At 35.1% G+C, this 19,982-nt stretch overlaps 1 pseudogene; it reads left to right on the top strand.

Annotated features, from left to right (window-relative positions):
* The first annotated feature begins 270 nt into the window (after positions 1-270).
* LOC127810043 (plant UBX domain-containing protein 7-like) lies at positions 271-19,195 on the top strand (annotated as a pseudogene).
* Positions 19,196-19,982: the final 787 nt, after the last annotated feature.

Here is a 19,982-nt window from a genome sequence, read left to right as displayed (position 1 = left end):
ATATATATATATAAACAGCTTGAAAAATAACAATGCAAGTGAGGAATCAATAGATTTTGTGATACTTTTATTTGAATTTGAATTTGAATTTGAATTCTATCACTAGAAACATAATTTGTAAAAATAGCAATGAAGTGAGGAATCAACTATCTCCATGCTTGCTTACCCCTCCCATAGGACATATGCAATGTTGATGAGAAAGCCGAACCAGTGATATTTCAACGAAAAATCGTTCAGAAATGCCGTAAGCAACGCCACAAATGAACACAAATGGAGTTGGAAATGATCAACAGAGCTGCCGCCGCTGTCGACTCCAGCCCCACGAAGTTGCTGGACGATTGGATCGACATAGCCGAGGAGTTGTCGAACAGCAACGGATCTTTATATCGCTTCGCATTTGCGAAGTACATAAACCGTAAGTGTTCATTTGTATTTGTTTTTATTATTTTTTAGAAGTTGTTCATTATTTTTCTATGCACGTAGGAACTGCCATCAAGCAATGGTTGAAATTTTTTTTCAAAAATTGCATTTGCTGCAACGTTGCTTGCAATCTTTCTGAACGGTCTTCCACTGAAATATCATTGGGCTTCCTGGTTCGTTTTTCTCATCAACATTGCATATATTCTATGGGAGGGATAAGCAAGCATGGTGATACTTGATTTCTCACTTCATTGCCATTTTTACAAATCCTGTTTCTAGTGATAGAATTCAAATTTAAATAAAAGTATCACAAAATTCAGTTGTGATAATTGATCACTTATTTGCATTGCTATTTTTTAAGTTGTTTCTAGATATATATATATATATATAATATACTTCAATCTCATCCACCCACCCTCGCCTATTCTCTGTCTCTGCTCTCGCTCTCGCCGTCGATCTCTCGCTCATTTTCATTTCTATGTTTCAATAGTGGCAACAAAAAATAACCAATTAAACATGTCCTGGTTTCCATTACAAGAACGCCAAGAACAGAAGCAAAGTAACGGGAAAGACGACAATATCAAACAACCCTGAGTAATTGAAATCCTTGAACAATTCAACCTCAATCCGCCAATCTCCACCACCAATTCAACCTCAATTCAGTCTATTCACGAAGAAAGAAACACAGTAACAAAAGCATGTAATGTACTCCTGTCTATATGGACACCAAATAAAGTGATTGCGATTTGAACTCAAACAGAGAGAGAGAGAAAGAGAGAGCAATTTGAACTCGAAGAGAGAGAGAGAGAGAGACAGAGAGAGAAATGAGTACATGACCGGTCGAAGATGAACTTGTCATCTTCAGTCAAACCACCTTCTTAAAGATGAACTTGTCTCCTCCATCATCGCCCAGTCAACCACCTTCTTAAAGAAGTTGAATAGCAGTTCTGAAGTTCATCTTTAGTTGCCGGAATCAAGCTTCCGTTTTTTGGCTTCTCCGATGCTTTTACCTCCAGTGAAGTTTACAATAATGCAGTAAACGTATTATTTTCTCTTGGAAGTTATTACAATCAAACACTGCTCATCCATAATTTTGCACACTTCTACGTATTCTGCAACTATCACTTGCAATTGATACTGAAATGCTGAAAGTTAACAAACGAAACACCACCAACTAATGAGACTCATATTGATCTAGGCATGAACATTTGTAAAATATTATGTATTTTTCTTCAAATTAGTCATTCTTCAAAGGTTCAGTTGCACTTTAGGCATGAACTTCACAAATATTTAGACAAAGGAAGACTCATATTAATCTAGGAAAGCGATCAAATTTGAGAAGAGGTCCTATGTAAACCTGTGAATAAGCCTATAAAACCTTTCTTTAACTCTGTTGAGGGTTTACTTGTTGGGCGTGGAGATGAATCTTATTGTTTTCTTCTGTCTTCATTTTTTTTTTTTTTTGTGAAGGATGTTTATACTTTCTATGTAGAATCCACTGATTAATAAACACTGGGGATCTGGAATGCTTATCATTCAGTTTTAATGCATGTAAGAACTCTATCTTAATGTTTTAATTGTTGCTGATATGACCAAATTCACAGGTAAAAGATGCTGCTAAAATCCAGGACAAATGGTTCCTTGTAAATGTGCAATCTGCCGAGGAATTCAGCTCACAAATGGTACCCTGTCTCTCTGTCTTCTCTGATATTTTTACTTTTTGGATATGCTCAATTTTGATACCTTATGCTGGTTGTGCAGCTTAATCGTGACACCTGGGCAAATGAAGCTGTTGCTCAAACTATCAGTTCTAATTTCATCTTCTGGCAGGCATGTCATACTAATTCTAAGAACTGTTTCTTGCTCAAGTACTTCTCCATTTTTGTTGATTTTTTATAAGCAGTAACATTTGATTTCTTTCCATGTAATTTTTTAAGTAGGTAATCTGGATGACGGAGATCGGTAAAGAGAATGATAGTTCTGATACCAATTGATACAGAACCAAGAACAAGAACACAAGAACAAACTAAAGTTCACAATCTAAACTCAAATCAAAATCAATAATCCAAGTCTGCCTTCAATTACAACCTAAACAACAACTTTATATAGGCAAAACTAATAGATATAATCCTGCTCTAATTTGGATTAGACATAATCCCCAATTTAATTAGAATTCTAAAGCAACCTACTAACTACGAAACAAAAGGAAATAAAATAAATAATGTTAATTCCTATTTTTCTGCCTAGAATAATATTTTTGTGAATATCTACTTCTCTGGCCTACACCACTGGATTTGTTCAGAGGATAAAATTTTAGCATGCATCAGGCTGTCTAATTAGGTTCAATGTAGTACTGGATCATGGTTTTTCCAAATCTTAATATGAATCTGGCCTGGTGATTCACATTATCACAAAAATCATGCTAGATGTATATCATTTTTTGTATATTTTGGCCTACACAAAAAGATATTATGATCAAAATACCTCTCATCTCCATGTACCTTATGAGGGATATTTTTATCATTGGTACACCATTGTGTAATCCAAGGTATACACAAAGATGTACCAATAGTATTATTTTTATCACAAACTATTTGAAGACATTTAATTATGATTTTATTCTTAAGTTTTATCCGTTGATAGCTACACAATTATATTACCAATGTTATAAAATCCAGACCAGAATGGGAATAGAAAAGGGTCACAGGGTTGAACTGGGTTTTGCAATAACTAATTATAACCTAGACATCAAATGAATAAATTTGAAAAACAAATGATAACCCGTTTGAATGTCAGTTTGATTGGTTCAACCAGCCAGTTTTTTCCACCACCCTGATCAGCTAGCAACTGGTTACCAGTTTACTCGAAATTAAATTATGTGATCCCCAACACCCACGGAAAAACCCTTTTTTTAAAATAAAAAAAATTGCATGGCAATTTTAAAGCCCCAACCCTAATAGCGATGTGATTATGTGGTTTGCTGATCTTTGTTTCCCGTTTCAATGCATTTTATTTGGGTTTTTAGAAAGTTATTACTAGACGCAAACTTTTTTTACAAGACTTATTTTAACTACCAGAAAAATTCTCTTGAAATGGCCAGAGAAAATTTTCATCTTTTTGTCCTCAATTTAATAGATATTTTTGTCTTGTGGTTGTGCTTGTAGGTATATGATGACACACAAGAAGGCAGGGAAGGTTCGTACCTATTACAAGTTGAACTCTATTCCTCCAATTCTTGTAATTGATTCCGGTCAGAAAATGCGCTCATGGCATGATATGGTTCAACCAAAAAGTTCATTGGAGGCACGTATGAAAATTTGTGCTAATACTAATTTGATACTGTATTAATCTCTGAGGGTCGAGTAAGTAATACCTTGGGAAGAGTTTTGAGCTTAGTTTGGAAATGTCAGTGTAACTTCATCTTTAACATGCTACATTCTGTTTCTGGAAATAATTTCGTACTGCAGGATCTTTTAGCATTCATGGATAAAAGCCCAAAGGATCATGTCAGCTTATCTCATAAGCGTCCAAGAGAGAGTTCTCATACTTCACCTCTCAAAGTACAAGGTAGATCTGACTTCGGTGTATATTTCTTGTGAACATGTTATAAATTTTAAGTAAATAAATTTATACATCGCGCATTTAAGCTTTGATAATGCGTTACTATTTATGTCTTGATAGGAAGGAAACTGTGTAGCTGTCAATGTTAATGGTCGCATGACAGGAAGCTACATGCTTGTCAATGTTGATGGTCTTTGTGGAGTTTCTTACTATTTTCCTCTTATGAGCAAATTATTGGTGTGGATGAATTTTGTAGAAACAATCATATGCTAGCACAGATAGCAAACTTGATGTAGGACAGGGTTGATGGGCCTTCTTTCGTCTGATTACATGAATTAATTTATTGTGATGAGAGCCCAGAAAGGGTAAACAATGAAGTTCTAAGGGTATGAATTTATAGGAAATGATAGTTCTGCCCTGCCAATATCCTTATTCAACGTTCAGAATTGGTCGACTGTGATTTGTCGGCCTGTACTGATAGAATGATCCTGAGCACGAGAGAAAGAAAGTAATAACACAATCAATCAGACAATATGCAAGAGTTTTTTACGTGGTTCGGCCAGAATTATACCTAGTCCACGATTGTACTCTGATAATTTTGACAAAATAACAATATGCATTTTTTTCATATTTGTACAATAATTTTTTACCTCTTATTTATAGTATGGGGCATTTACAATTTACATGAAATTCAAAGTAATGGGGCCACATCGTGAGGGACAATATGTCCTTATCATCTCCATAAAATCCGAAGCAAAGATTCTGCACCATCTGGGACTTGGTTTACCACGAATAAGACAGGTGGACATTATCTCCGATTATTCGACTTTATGATTCTTTTCGCGAGATGATCAGATCGGCCAGCAAGCTAGAGACATCACTAAGAGCTTATGCTTTAACAATTACGCGATCTCCCTGAGATATCTTTGGCCTTAGGTCCATTGAGTTTCAAGAAGTTAGGCCCAATCATTGGGCTATCGCCAGCCCAAATCAATTCGGACAATAGCCCAAAGCGATTTAGAAAATGCCCGTAACAATATCCATGGGAGTCCTTGTGCTTCTTATGTAGCAATGTTAGAGACAAACTCAGGGGCTGTGAGGATCGGTATCAATCATATAAAGCAATGCCTAAACACCTTGTGGTATTATGAGGAATAGATGGGGAAACAGCTGTTAAGCAACTTGAGGCTTCTTTAATGATTGAATTGACCTTTCTTTAGAATCCTTTTCTCAATTTCTGGTGCTAACGTTCCATTCCTTTTTGTTTGCTCCGTAACTTGCTCGTAGTATTCCTAGAAGTAATTTTATTGCTCTCGCGCTTGTACTTTCTTCTGAGACAAATTTTTTAAAGGAACTCTCTATAGCTCAATATCATTCCATTCAAAGTCAGCTACATTGCTTGACTAGGAAGATTCTTTTGCATTGCAGTATGCAAGTTTCTGAGAGAAATTGCTGGACATGCTCAGGATCCATATTTATCCTTCATAATTTTTCTCACAATGACACTACCATTTCTGTTTTTCCTTAACCCTCTCCCTCGTGGTTTTGTGTCAAATCTTTAGTTGGAAATCCTTTGAGAAACATGCCTGAAGCTCTCTGTTGGAATAGGAAACACATTATTCACTGTCTGTTGTTTTATTATAGAAAGTATGTCTGAGTTCAGTTTGGAGTTTCTATGATTATGAAAACCACGATTGTGAGTTGCACTTCATTACCTGTTAGCATTTATATGATGATATTGGCATTGCCATCTTCTAATGGAACTTAGATTTGAAATTCTGGATGCTTCTGTTTCACTCTTATTTCTCTTTCCTCGACAATTATATCACGTTGACTAAGAATATGAAATGAAAATGAGTTCAGAGGTTACGGTGGCTGCTGGCGCAACTAAAGAAGAAGACGAGGAACTGTTACAAGCATTGGCAGTGTTGGGATTAATCAACAATACCTTAGGGTATATACCGATACCAATCCAATCAATAATTAAAGATAGCCAACATCGGAAGCAGAACACCCAAACCCAAAATGAGAACGAGAAACACAGAAACGAAAACAATAAAGAAGAGGATTTTATCATAGTTCACCTCAAAAGAGGTTACGTCCACGTTGAGTCCTGGTGAGAAGAGCTCACTGCACTAAATAGTGAATCAAAGATTACACCCTCACAAAATCGACACAAAATCTCTGTACAACAATGGTTCGAGAAAATGCTCAATAATCACACAATACAAATTAAATGCAAACCTATCAAATCATATAACTAACAAAGCTTTACAAACATTTACAGAGAATGAAAATACGAGCAAATCAGAAAACCCTAGCCCGAAGACGAAAGCTCTTGCACTCTGCCCGATCCTTTTTCCCTCTTTCTTTTTGTTTCTTCTCGTTTCAATCGCCTCTCTCGTCTGACCGGATCACATCTCATAAAGCATGGATGAAGGGTTGAGATCATGATTATTCCAACAAAAATGGCAAACGGGCAAGGGAATTTGATCGGGTGAGATAAAGGCAATCGGGCACCATCAGAAAGCAGTTGATGGTTGCCACATGTTGCCATCCAGCAGCTACCAAATGGCAGTCTACAGTTGCTGCACATGGCCCTCCAACCAGCTTATCCCAACGACACCGTTTAGAGCTTCATAGCCAACAATCTCCACCTTGAAGCAACAAACAGCAGGTGAACCAGAAATTCTTACGAAGTGCAGCATGCTACAATCCTCACCTTCATAGCTCTGGTTGATTAGATCAACCAATTCCCACATGCAGCAAGTCGAAGCAGTGCTTGAACTTAGTTGTAGTTAGAACTTTTGTTCCCATGTCAGCTGGGTTATCTTCTGTAGGCACCTTCAAAATACTCACAGTGCCATTAGCTATTAAATCTCTAACATAGTGATACTTACGTCCACATGCTTGGTTCGTTCATAATATACCGGGTTTTTGGACAAGTGAATGGCGCTTTGACTGTCTGAGAACACCACCACTTTGCTTTTGAGCAAGTGGATCTCCTTGATTAAGCCTTGAAGCCATATGGCCTCTTTCAAGGCATCAGTCACAGCAACATATTCAGCTTTGGTGGTAGACAAAGCCACCAAAGGCTAAAATTGAGATTTCCAATTGATACAATTTCCACCCAAGGTGAAAAAATATGCAGTTGTTAACTTCCTTGAGTCCTTATCACCTGCAAAGTCAGAGTCTACATATCCCACAAGATCAAGAGTATCAAATCTCCTTTTATAACACAGGCCAATGTCTACAAATCCATTAATATACCTTAATATGTATTTTAATGCATCCCAATGTGGTTTCCCCGAATTTGACATATATCTACTAAGCAGAGATATTGAATATGCAAGATCTAGCTTAGTACTAATCATTGAATACATAACAGTTCTGATTGCATTGGCATAAATGATATTTTCCATTTTAACTAATTCTGAATTAGAAGTGGGGCATTGAGATTTAGATAGAACAAAGTGACTAGCTAAGGAAACTCCTACAGTTTTACAGTTATGCATACCAAATCTTTGAACAACTTTAATAAGATAGTCATGTTGATGAATTTTCAAGATTGATTTACTTCTTTGTCTCTCTATTGTCATTCCTAGAATTTTCCTAGCAAGTCCTAGGTCATTCATATCAAAATTAGTGTTTAACATTGACTTTAATTCACTAATTTTTTCCTTAGACTTACTAATTATTAGGATATCATTTACATACAGCAGTAGATAAACAAGAATATCAGAGAGAATGAAGTAAAAGCAGTTATCATATTAACTTCTTACAAAACCAATCCCTAGAATAAAACTATCAAACTTTTTATACCATTATCTTGGGGATTGTTTTAAGCCATACAAAGATTTTTTTAATAAACATACATGTTCAAGATGAGTATGATTAATATAACTAGTTGACTGAACCATATAAATACATTCATCAAGGTCACCATGCAGGAAAGTTGTTTTAACATCTAACTGTTCTAATTCTAAATCAAATTGAATAACAACAACAAGCATCATGCGAATGGTCTTAAATTTGACTATTGGTGAGAAAATTTCTTTGTAGTCTATACCCTCCCTTTGAGTAAAACTCTTAGCAACTAATCTAGCTTTGTATATAGGTGTGTCAGTGGAACACATACCTTCTTTTAACTTGAACAGCCATTTGCACTGAATCAATTTCTGTTTCTGTGATCTCAGGACTAATTCACAGGTACCATTTACCTTGAGGGAGTTCATTTCCTCATCCATGGCTTGACGCCATTTAACAGTCTTTGGAGTTGACAACCTTCTCATAAGAGGTTGGCTCACTGCTCCTCAACTCTTTTCCAGCAATTAAAACACAGTACACTAAGTCTGAGTAAGTATACCTTACAGGGGGCCTTATAACCCTCCTGCTTCTATCACGGGCTATTTGGTAGTCACTGAAATCTTAGGGTGAGCTATGATACTCCACCTCAATCTCAACTTCATCTTTTTGTTCCTTTTGATCATCATCATGATCGGAGGTGTTTTCTTAATGAGACATAGGCAAGGTAACATTCGATTGATTAGGTTTAGATGAGGCTGGAGTAGCTGGCAGGTCATTACTTCCTACTGGTTGCCCTACCTCAATTTGTGGTTCTCCTAACACAGCAAAATCTTGATGATTTTGCTGAGTGCTTGTTTCTTTTAGGTTGATGGTCTTACAAGGGAAAACATTTTCATTAAAGATAACATCTCTACTGATTATGATTTTGACTCTACCAGATTCCCTATCGCATAACCTATATCCCTTGGTCCCTTCTTAATAACCAACAAAAACACATTTGATGGACCTAGGTTCAAGCTTGCCTTCAAACTGATGAGCATAGGCTTCACAGCCAAATACTCTTAGATAATTTAAATTTTAACTTCCGACCAGTCTAATTTTCCTCAAGGCATTTAAAATTTAAAGCAGTAGAAGAACTTCTATTTACTAAATGTGCTCCAGTTGAAAGAGTCTCCCCCCAAAATGACTTCACATGTTAGAAATGAATAATAGGCACCTAACTTTTTCAAGTAGAATTATGTTCATTCATTCAGCTACCCTATTTTGTTAGGAAGTGTTCTTAACTATTTTGTGTCTAAGTATACCTTGATCATTACAGAAAGTATCAAAGGTTCTACTGCAGAACTCAAGACCATTGTCAATTCTAAGTGTTTTGATTTTCCTATCTATTTGGTGTTTTACCATTGTTTTTCAGGTTTTAAACTTTTCTAGAGTCCGATCTTTTGATTTTAAAAGAAACACTCAGACCTTTCGAGTGAAATCATCCATAATAGATAGGAAATACATGTTACCACCAAGAGTGGGAACCTGAGAAAACCCCCATAGGTCAGCATGAAGTATTCTAGGCATGCATTCGCCAGGTGAGTTCCCTTATAGAAACTCAGCCTGTGTTGCTTGCCCAGAACATATGATTCACAAAAGTCGAGGGACCCAACAGGCACTAATCCAAGGTAACATTGGTTTGACAATACCTGAAAACCTTTCAAGCTTATATGGCCAAGCTTCAGGTGCCATAGTTCTGTCTTATCAGTATTAGCTATGCAAGCAGAATGCATGTTAACAGAGGGAGAATAACAACCATTCAAAATGTACAAGCCATTTTTCTTAGTACCAGACAAGATAAGATTATCGTCCTTAAGAACATGCAATAAATCGTTTTCTGCTTTGTATGAAAAACCTAACTCATCAAGTGTGCCAAGAGATATTATATTTCTTTTTAAGCCTGATACATACCTTACATCAATTAGAATTTTGATTTTGTTGTCATGCAATTTTAAAGATATATGACAATTCCTTGAACACTACATGATTGGTTATTACCCATGTAAACAGTACCAGTTTCCCTTTGGTTAAAATTTTGAAACCATTCTCTATTATGGCACATATGAAAAGAGCAACCAGAATCCATTACCCATTCATTTTCAGCAAATAAACAAGAGACAATAAGAACTTCAGCTAAACAGTTAGAGTTACCTGCATTTCTATTTGTATTTCCCCATGTTTTTGTTTCCTAATGAAATCATAGCAATACTTGTTAATATAACCCTCATTCCCACAGTGATAACACTTCCATTTTAGTTTACCCTTTTTGTCTTTCTTTTTACCCTTGTGCCCTAATCCTCCAGATTGATCTGTATTACCTATATTGTGCCTTTTCTCATTTTTTTCCTTTTATAAACAGGTTATGTCCAGAATTCTTAGATGTACTGAGTTCTAATTCCCTAGCCTTTATACCAGATATTACAAGGTCTAGACTAGGTAGAATGTCAGTGTATCGAAGAGCATGTTTAACAATATCATAGTCATCAGGTAATGAATTTAAAAGAATCATGGCTTCACTAGCATCACCTAATGCTTGAGCAGTTCCTCTTAAAAATAATACAAATCTAGTAAATTCATCTATGTTTTCATTCATAGACTTAGAGGAGTTCATCTTAAAATTAAACAACATGACTTTTAAATACACTAAATTAGGTGCAGACATTACAAAGTATAATGAATCTAATTTATTCCATAAATCAATAGGAGTAGACATACCATCTACATTGTGTATGACAGTGTCACTAAGGTGAAAGAGAATGAGGTTGAATCCCTCTTCTCTTACCTCCTCTGTTCTTTCAAGTTAATCAGGTGACCATTTTCGGTTATCAGCTTCTAGTGTTATCAACACCTTATGATGAGAGAGAAGAACTCTCATTTTCTTTTTCCAACTTCTGAAATCTCCCTTGCTATCAAATATACTGATTTCAAATCGAGTAGAAGACATCTTCGCCTTGCACGAAGGTAACCTAGGTGGCTCTAGACACTGATGAGAACCAACACAACAAACACCCGCTGACAATGACTTTCAGAGAAACCCTAGACCACCTACAAATAGATGACAACCCCAAAAATGAAAAATAACATATTGAACTTACAAACCCTAAGAGCTAATCTGAAACACGGCTCTGATACCACTGTTGGGATTAATCAACAATACCTTAGGTTATTTATCGATACCAATCCAATCAATAATAAAAGATAGCCAAAATCGGAAGCAGAACACCCAAACCCAAAATGAGAACGAGAAACACAGAAACGAAAACAATAAAAAATATGAGGATTTTACCGTAGTTCACCTCAAAAGAGGCTACGTCCACGTTGAGCCCTGGTAAGAAGAGCTCACTACACAAAGTAGTGAATCAAAGATTACACCCTCACAAAACCCTCACAAACTTTCTGTACAATAATGGTTCGAGAACTAAAAAATGCCCAATAATCACACAATACAGATTAAAGGCAAACTTATCGAACCATATAACTAACAAAGCTTTACAAACATTTATAGAGAACGAAAATAAAAGCAAACTAGAAAACCCTAGCCCAAAGATGAAGGCTCTCGCACTCTGCCCGATCTTTTTTCCCTCTTTCTTTTTATTTCTTCTCGTTTCAATAGCCTCTCTCATCTGACCGGATCACATCCCGAGGGGCGGGATTAAAAACAATGATGGATGGGTAAGATTAGGTCTCATAAAGCATGAATGAAGGGCTGAGATCCAATCGTGCAAGCACGATGATCATTCCAACAGAAATGACAGACGGGCAAAGGAATTTGATCAGGTGAGATAAAGGCAATCAAGCACCATCAGAAAGCAACTGATGGTTGCCACGTGCTACCATCCAACAACTGCCAAATGGCAGTCTGCGGTTGCTGCACGTGGCCCTCAAACCAGCTTATCCCAACGACACCGTTTGGAGCTTCATAGCCAACAAGCAGCTTCAGTGGAAAGCATCAAAAAGAATAGTAGAGTGGTGTCAAATGTCAACGAGACAAATAATACTAGCAAAGAAACAAAGACATGCTTGATAAAGAAGACTTCATATCCACCTCTTCCTAAAGAACCCAATGGTGACAAAAACGCGCTTTGTAGGGTTGGCATTCATCTTCCTAATAGCCGCAGGCTACAAAGGAACTTCCTTCGAACTGATCCTATACAGGTAAAGTTCTCTCTCATAAGTCATGCCTTTCATCATTTAGTTGAAGGAATAGGAGAGGTTGCGTTGCGAGCATCCATGACTAAGAAAGATGTGGGCTGGCAAGACTTTATACGTTGCTCAAAAATCTTAACCGTCTGATGTCTATTCATGAATCATTATCCTTCAGCCCGTGCCAACCCAAACCAAAACATTATATATACACACACAGCCCCTCAAATTGAAGCTTCAACCCTCCCTTTGGATCCCCCCTTAGATCTGCCCCTGAATTTGCTCACTATCTATACTTTGGTCATTCTATTACTCTGAACTGGAGGAAGCCGAGGCATGACCATTTCGGTTGGCACAGGCTTATCCCCGGAGCTTCAAAGTTTCTTAATTATGACACCAAACAAACATTTGGCGAGTCGAGGCTTGCTCGCCAATACAATGAGTTTGCCCCCCTTAGATCTGCCCCTGAGTTTGCTCACTATCTATACCTTTGTTGTTATCCAGCTACTCTGGTCATCCTACTACTCTAAACTGAAGGAAGTCGAGGCATGACCATTTCAGTTGGCACAGGTTTATCCCCAGAGCTTCAAAGTTTCTGATTACGACACCAAACAAACATTTGGCGAGTCAAGGCTTGCTCGCCAATACAATGATCTCAGTCACTTGGGAGTGAGTGTGACAACACATATATATAATTGTTGGTGCTGGATGCCATTCCAGGAATGTCTATTATGTGGTGCAGTCTTGCATTTCGAAGAATTTTGGTGATAAAAGAGCCGAATTTCCTTGTTTTTCATTTTTGCTTCTAAACCAAAATTGTGTTGGAGCAATGGGTATTCGGAGAAGTTTTATGATATTTTTATTATAATTTCTGGACATATTCCATGCCCGGGCATGATATTCTCTTCATCAATGTTATACATATTTTTATATTTTCTTTTTGTTGCCGGCAGATATACAAGTGATAGCATGGTGCTAGTAAAACAAATAGTACAATGCCCGAAAGAAAGAAAAAAGAAAAAAGGGACATTTTGATAGATATTGATAAAAAATACATGACAAGGTGCAATGGGGGTGTTTTTAACTTAAATAAAAGCATGCGTTTAATGGCTAAGAAATTGAGATATTAGTGAAAATACCATAATAAAAGCAAAATATAAGTTTAGGGGAACCATCATTAATATCTACTCTTCTAGTTTACAATTTAAAAAAAAATGAAAGAAATAATATTATTTAAAAATAAAATATACAAAAATTCTTTTTTTCTTATTTTCAAAAATAAAAACAAGTAGCTGATAAGTTTTAAGAAATAAAAATATTCTTTAAAAAAAGATGTTTTCACATTTTATTTCTCTACCACACTCATTACGTATTATCAAAGATAATTAGTAAAATTCTCTATCATATTCTCTATCATCAAGAAAATTCTTAAATTTCTCAACGCCACTTCAAATATGTTTTACTTTTTTTCATCTTAATTAATACCTAAACATCAAAAATTACAGATAAAAACTAAAATCTAAAATGAAAAACTTTGAAATGAATTTAAAAAATTTTATTTCTTCCAACTTTTCTGTTCTACAGTCTTTTAGAGTAAAATCTATTAATTGAACTACCAAATATAATGGCTCAAAATTAAAACCCAAGAGATAATGGCTCAAATATAATGGATCCACGGACCGCGTTCAAGACATGATAATAATGTAATTCCAACAAAATTATCAGAAGTATGATTGTCATATAATTGGAGGAATGAAGACTGAATTTTCAAACTATTATTGTTCCACCTCCTGAGAGTATATAACTGGGCGCACAGTTGTTCAAGACACTTGCTCTTGCAACTTTAAAGTTATTATTTTCATTCTTACAAGAGAGAAAGAGAGATTGTAATCTTCGTTCTTGCAAGAGAGAGAGAATGGAACCTAAAATCATAAACACAGTTGTGGCCATCGACTCGAGCCCCACAGAATCTTCAGAAGAATGGGTTGATGCAATGCAAGAGTTGCCTGACCACAACAAGTTTCTACCTCCATTTGAATTTGCCATAAATCATGAGTTCATTTACATTTATTTTCATTATTTTTGATAAATTATTCATTATTTTCTTTTATGTATGACAGAAACTGTAATCATACGATGGTTCAAAAAAATTTCAAAGATTGCATTTGCGACAAGGATGTTGACGACCTATCTGAATGCTATTCCCTCCAACTATCATTGGGCTTCTTAGTTTGGTTGGGTAGGCTTTTTTATCAACACTACATACGTTCTCTTGGATGGGTATAAAAGCTTGGTGACAGCTGATTTCTTTGTTATTTTTACAAATTTTGTTTTTAATGATACCATTCAATTCAAATAAATGTAGCTCACTTACGTCAAAAAATAATAAGGGAGAGTCTACTTCAAGAGAAACTAATGTGATTAAGAAAAATTACCCCTCGAGAGAAACTTTTGTTAGAAATTCTAGTACTGCACCCTAACTAAAGGTCCACCCAAGTACCATCTGAAAAAATAACTGATAGACCACTATTGCCGGGCTAAAAATCAATTTCCTACAGAGGTGTATAGCACAAATGAATATACTTGCCAGGCAATAGTGGTCTATCAGTTATTCTTTCGAATGGTTCTTGGGCGAACTTTTAGTTGGGGTGCACTACTAGAATTTCTAACAAAAGTTTCTCTCGAAGCATAATTTTTCTTAATCACATTAGTTTCTCTTAAAGTAGACTCTCCCTTATTATCTACTGATGTGAGCAAGCTACATTTATTTGAATTGAATGATATCACTAAAAACAAAATTTGTAAAAATAGCAATAGAAATCAAGTGTCACCAAGCTTTCATACCCATCCAAGAGAACGAATGTAGTGTTGATAAAAAAGTCTACCCAATCAAACCAAGAAGCTCAATGATAGTTAGGGGGAATAGCATTCAGATAGGTCGTCAGCATCCCTATCGCAAATGCAATCTTTGAAATTTTTTTGAACCATCGTATGATTGCAGTTCTTGCCGTAAATAAAAGAAAATAATGAATAATTTATCAAAAATAATGAAAATAAATATAAATGAACTCACAATTTATGGCGAATTCAAATGGAGGTAGAAATTTGTTGTCATCCGGCAACTCTTACACTACATCAACCCATTTTTCTGAAGATTCTGTGGGGCTCAAGTCAATGGTCACAACTGTGTTTATGATTTCGGGTTCCATTCTCTCTCTCTTGCAAGAACAAAGATAACAATCTCTCTCTCTCTCTTGCAAGAACGAAAATAACAACATGAAAGTTGCAAGAGCAAGTGTCTTGAACAACTGTGCGTCCAGTTGTATACTCTCAAGAGGTGAAACAATAACAGTTTGAAAATTTTGTTTTCATTCCTCCAATTATATGACAATCCTACCCCTAATAATTTTGCTGAAATTACATTATTGATATATCTCAAACACAATCCGTGGATCCATTATATTTGAGCCATTATCTCTTGGGTTTTAATTTTGAACCATTATATTTGGTAGTTCAATTAATAGATTTTACTTTAAAAGACTGTAGAACAAAAAAGTTGGAAGAAATAAAAATCTTTAAATTCATTTCAGAGTTTTTAATTTTTTTTTATTTTAGCTTTCATTTTTTATCTGTAATTTTTTATGTTTAGGTATTAATTAAGATAAAAAGTAAACATGTTTTGAAGTGGCGTTGAAAAATTTAAGAATTTTCTTGATGATAAAGAATATGCTAGAAAATTTTACTAATTATCTTTAATAATACGTAATGAGTATGGTAGAGAAAAAAAATAAAATGTGAAAACATCTTTTTTTAAAAGAATATTTTTCTTTTTATTTCTTAAAACTTATTAGCTGCTTGTTTTTATTTTTAAAAATTTTGAAAATAAGAAAAAAAAAACTTTTGTATATTTTATTTTTAAATAATATTATTTCTTTCAATTTTTTGAAATTGTAAACTAGAAGAGTAGATATTAATGATGGTTCCCCTAAACTTATATTTTGCTTTTATTATGGTATTTTCACTAATATCCCCATTTCCTAGCCATTAAATGCATGCTTTTATTTAAATTAAAAACACCCCTGTTTCACTAATTGTTAGATTGCAAGAAGTATCTAAATTGACTTTTATCATTACAGGACTGTAATTTAATTATTATGGTACGTTATCATGTACATCGAATATAATATGATCTTTCACTACCTAATCATGACCCTTAAAACCAAATGTGAGACATGTTCCATAAGTCTTTTCCTATGAGTTATCTCATTCATGCTGAAGCATAAAATAAGAGTAGGCATGATGGGTATTGCTCCCACCAATTCATGTTGCTAGGAGACATACTTTGGCATCATATACACGAAGTGGCCACAATCAAATGCCTCTTGCTAGAAGCAAAAGACATCTTGCACCAAACAATGGACTTTGAAACATCCATAGAAAAAGTCTCGACATTTGCAGGTTTCTGTTAGAAAGTTCCCATGGAAGAAAAGATGAGCAAACGAACAGGAAGAAAAATTAAAAATTTCAGTACAAAATTGTGATGTTAAATGCCTATTGTGACACAATCAGATGCTCAACCTAAGCATGTAAAAAGATACAATACAACATGGAAATGATGACAAGATAAAATTCCATGTTAAATAAATGCATGTGGATATATTCACTAATCAGAAAAAATAAAAAGGTATATTAAGTGGACAACTGTCACATTAGAGTTTTTGAGGAATCATTTGGTGATTAAATAAAACACGTGCTAAAATAATTTATTGAACAAGCAAGAAAGCATAAACTTCCATTTAACAATTTAAACCCCTTTAATTTTTCTTTGCTCAAAAGTGTGTTACACCAGAAAATTGCTGCCAGACAGTGAATGATTATGACCGCAAAGGCCAGATCACCATTGCATTGAGCAACAAAACAATAGGTCTAACTCCAAGCACCTCTGGTGAGAGAATGGAGGCAAGCAGCTTGTGCGTCACTAAAACCATTTCCATTGACTGAAGACCAGTTCTGCTGTAAACATTCCTTCCATTTTTAAAAGCACAATTTCTTTTTTATGACTACTAATTGAAAGTCATTATGACTAAGAAATGCAGGGAAAATGTGTGCAGAATGCATCCAGAAGAATAATATACAAAAACTAAGCATGGATTGGCTGCACATGGTGCACATATAAAGCGTACCGCGTACGTGCCTAACAAGTGTAAACTACATCCCCCAGGAGATTTTGACGCAGGACAGTAAGAAAATTGCAGAAAATCAGAGACAAAGGGAAGAAATTATGGGAAGAAGAGAAGGATAAGCCAGAAAAAAGACACACACACACATATATACACACACACACCAGTAGTAAGGTGATGCAGGAACAGAGAAGAAGAAGAAGATCGTTGACGGCTAGAGCGAGAGACAGAGAGCGACACAAACAAGAAGAAAAGTATCATCAAACACTTTTGTTCGGAAGTTGTTGAGCAAACTAAAGAAAAATTCTGTAACACACTTTTGAACAAAGAAAAATTAAAGGGGTTTAAATTGTTAATGGAAGTTTATGCTTTCTTGCTTGTTCAATAAATTATATTTAGCACGTGTTTTATTTAATTACCAAATGATTCCTCAAAAACTTGTGACAGTTATCTACTTAATATACTTTTTTATTTTTTCTGATTAGTGAATATATCCACATACATTTATTAACATGGAATTTTATCTTGTGGCCACTTCGTGTATATGATGCCAAAGTATGCCTCCTAGCAACATGAATTGGTGGGAGCAATACCCATCATGCCTTCTCTTATTTTATGCTTCAGCATGAATGGGATAACTTCTAGGAAAAGATCACCTTATGGAACATGTCCCACATTTGGTTTTAAGGGTTATGATTAGGTAGTGAAAGATCATATTATATTCAATGTACATGATAACGTATCATAATAATTAAATTATCGCCCTATAACGATAAAAGTCAATCGTGATATTTCTTACAATCCAATGATTAGTCCAAATTCAGATAAACTTTGGAAGTGAATCTCAGTCAAATTAGGTAAACCAATTTTGAGTAGGATTGGTTTGCCATTGGGTCTATAGAAGAGCTACATTGTGGATTGAGCTAGGTCTAGATGCAAATCGAGGTCCCTTTGGTGTACATGTGTCACATGTATAATTTTCGGATATATCAAAGATGATGTGCAAATCTAACCACCAAATATATTATGAAGGAGAAAATGTACCAGATGGCGAAATGCTTTTAACTTTCGGATAATCAACTTGAGACAATGCAAAAGATAATGGTGAGACTGCCCTGTGACTAGCTAGGAAATCCACTCCAATGCCAAAGAAATAGTACAAGAGCAAGAGAGCTAAAGATCGTTATTGAGAATGCTTATCTCGAAGGAGAGATTATCTTTGTAGTAGTTTAGAGATAATCATTTGCGTAGGATTAGGTTTTCTTGTGATCGGTGTCTAAGAGTAGTTCATTCTAGATGAACTTGAACAAATTAGTATTATTTCTGAAGTTTGCCTTCCTAATATTTAGGAGGAGGGGTATTTCCTGAGTTTATCAAGATTATGACTAATCGCTAGATTGTAGAAAGTAATCATGATTTATTTTTATCCCTTAACTCTAAGAGAGAATCCCAATCAAATTAGGTAAACCAATCTTGAGCAGGATTGGTTTGCCCTTGGGTCAGTAGAAGAACTATGAAAAAATTATATATATAAGCTGGAGATGATGCTCTAAGAAATTTGTTTATGCATGACTAATTTGAAGAAAAATACATAATATTTTACAAATGTTGAATTATTAAAAATAAAAGTTGTTTTGGAAGCACCATAGAGAAAACTATACAAGTCTACCATATTCTAGAACATGTGTACCAAAGTATTAAAAAGCTCCATTCCTGTTCCATGCATATTGAAATGCATTCTGGGTAACATGTAATATATTACTAACTAGGAAAATTGGGTTCAATTACTAATATGGGTCGTTTGACTTCATGTCTTCATAATAGCGTGCAAGACCTGAAATCATGTATAATCTTAAAAAATGCATATGAAAAATAATAAAAGTATTTTGAAGGCATATTCCTGAAACCTGCTTGTCAAGATCATACTAAAGCATATGCTAGTAGATAAATAACTATAAATACCAAGAACAGTGCCCATTCAATCACTTATTAAACATTGAAACTGAAAGTAGCTCAGTTTGGAAACAGGAAACTAAACAAAGTTTTCATTCAACAAAGCCAATTACCTTTTCAAAGGGCCCATTGTGCATCAAAGCAAATGGAGGATGGTATAAAGAAGCAAGACTATCATGAGAATTATCATCTGTAGAGGTGGCAGCTTGGTCTGATTCCCAAATCCCAGGATGTCTCATTTCCTCGTTAAAATTGCGGAAGGGAACCCACTACAGGAGCTTCGGTTGATGGGTATCCCATTCTTGATCTAAAATGAAACAGAGAAACAAACATATGTAAGCAATATATTGGACCAAGAAGTCTAATACAAGATAGACAGGTAGAACAAAAATAAAATAAGCCAATGCAAAAAGAAAAAGCTTTTATTTTAGTTAAACTTAGCCCAACAGAACCATATTCTTAAACGCACAAATGTGCACATTCCTCCAATCACATTAATCATATTCTTAAGGAGCAAAATGAATACGGATTGCCTTTCATTTGGCTGTTTGTAAACCACAGGAGGAGCAATATGAATATATTTCATTTCACAGAACATAAATCAAGATACCAAATTGTAATCAAATTAATGAACAATCTGATAACAATCTGTTGAATGAAAGTATAATATCTAAGCTCTCCAGGCCATGTTAAATAAAATGAAAAATATGTCAAGAGGTTACCTAGAAACAATGCATTGTAAGCAGCTGTATTTTAGGAGTACATATACATGCATTGTAAGCAGCTGTATTTCAAGTTACAATTATCCAAGCAAATGAATAAAAGCTAAAATCTAACTTTCAAATTTCGAATAAGACCTAAATTCTAATGTCAAAT

The sequence above is a fragment of the Diospyros lotus genome, chromosome 9 (genome assembly GCF_014633365.1).
Source record: "Diospyros lotus cultivar Yz01 chromosome 9, ASM1463336v1, whole genome shotgun sequence".
Lineage (NCBI taxonomy): Eukaryota > Viridiplantae > Streptophyta > Magnoliopsida > Ericales > Ebenaceae > Diospyros > Diospyros lotus.
This window is presented reverse-complemented; position numbering and strand designations above follow the sequence as displayed.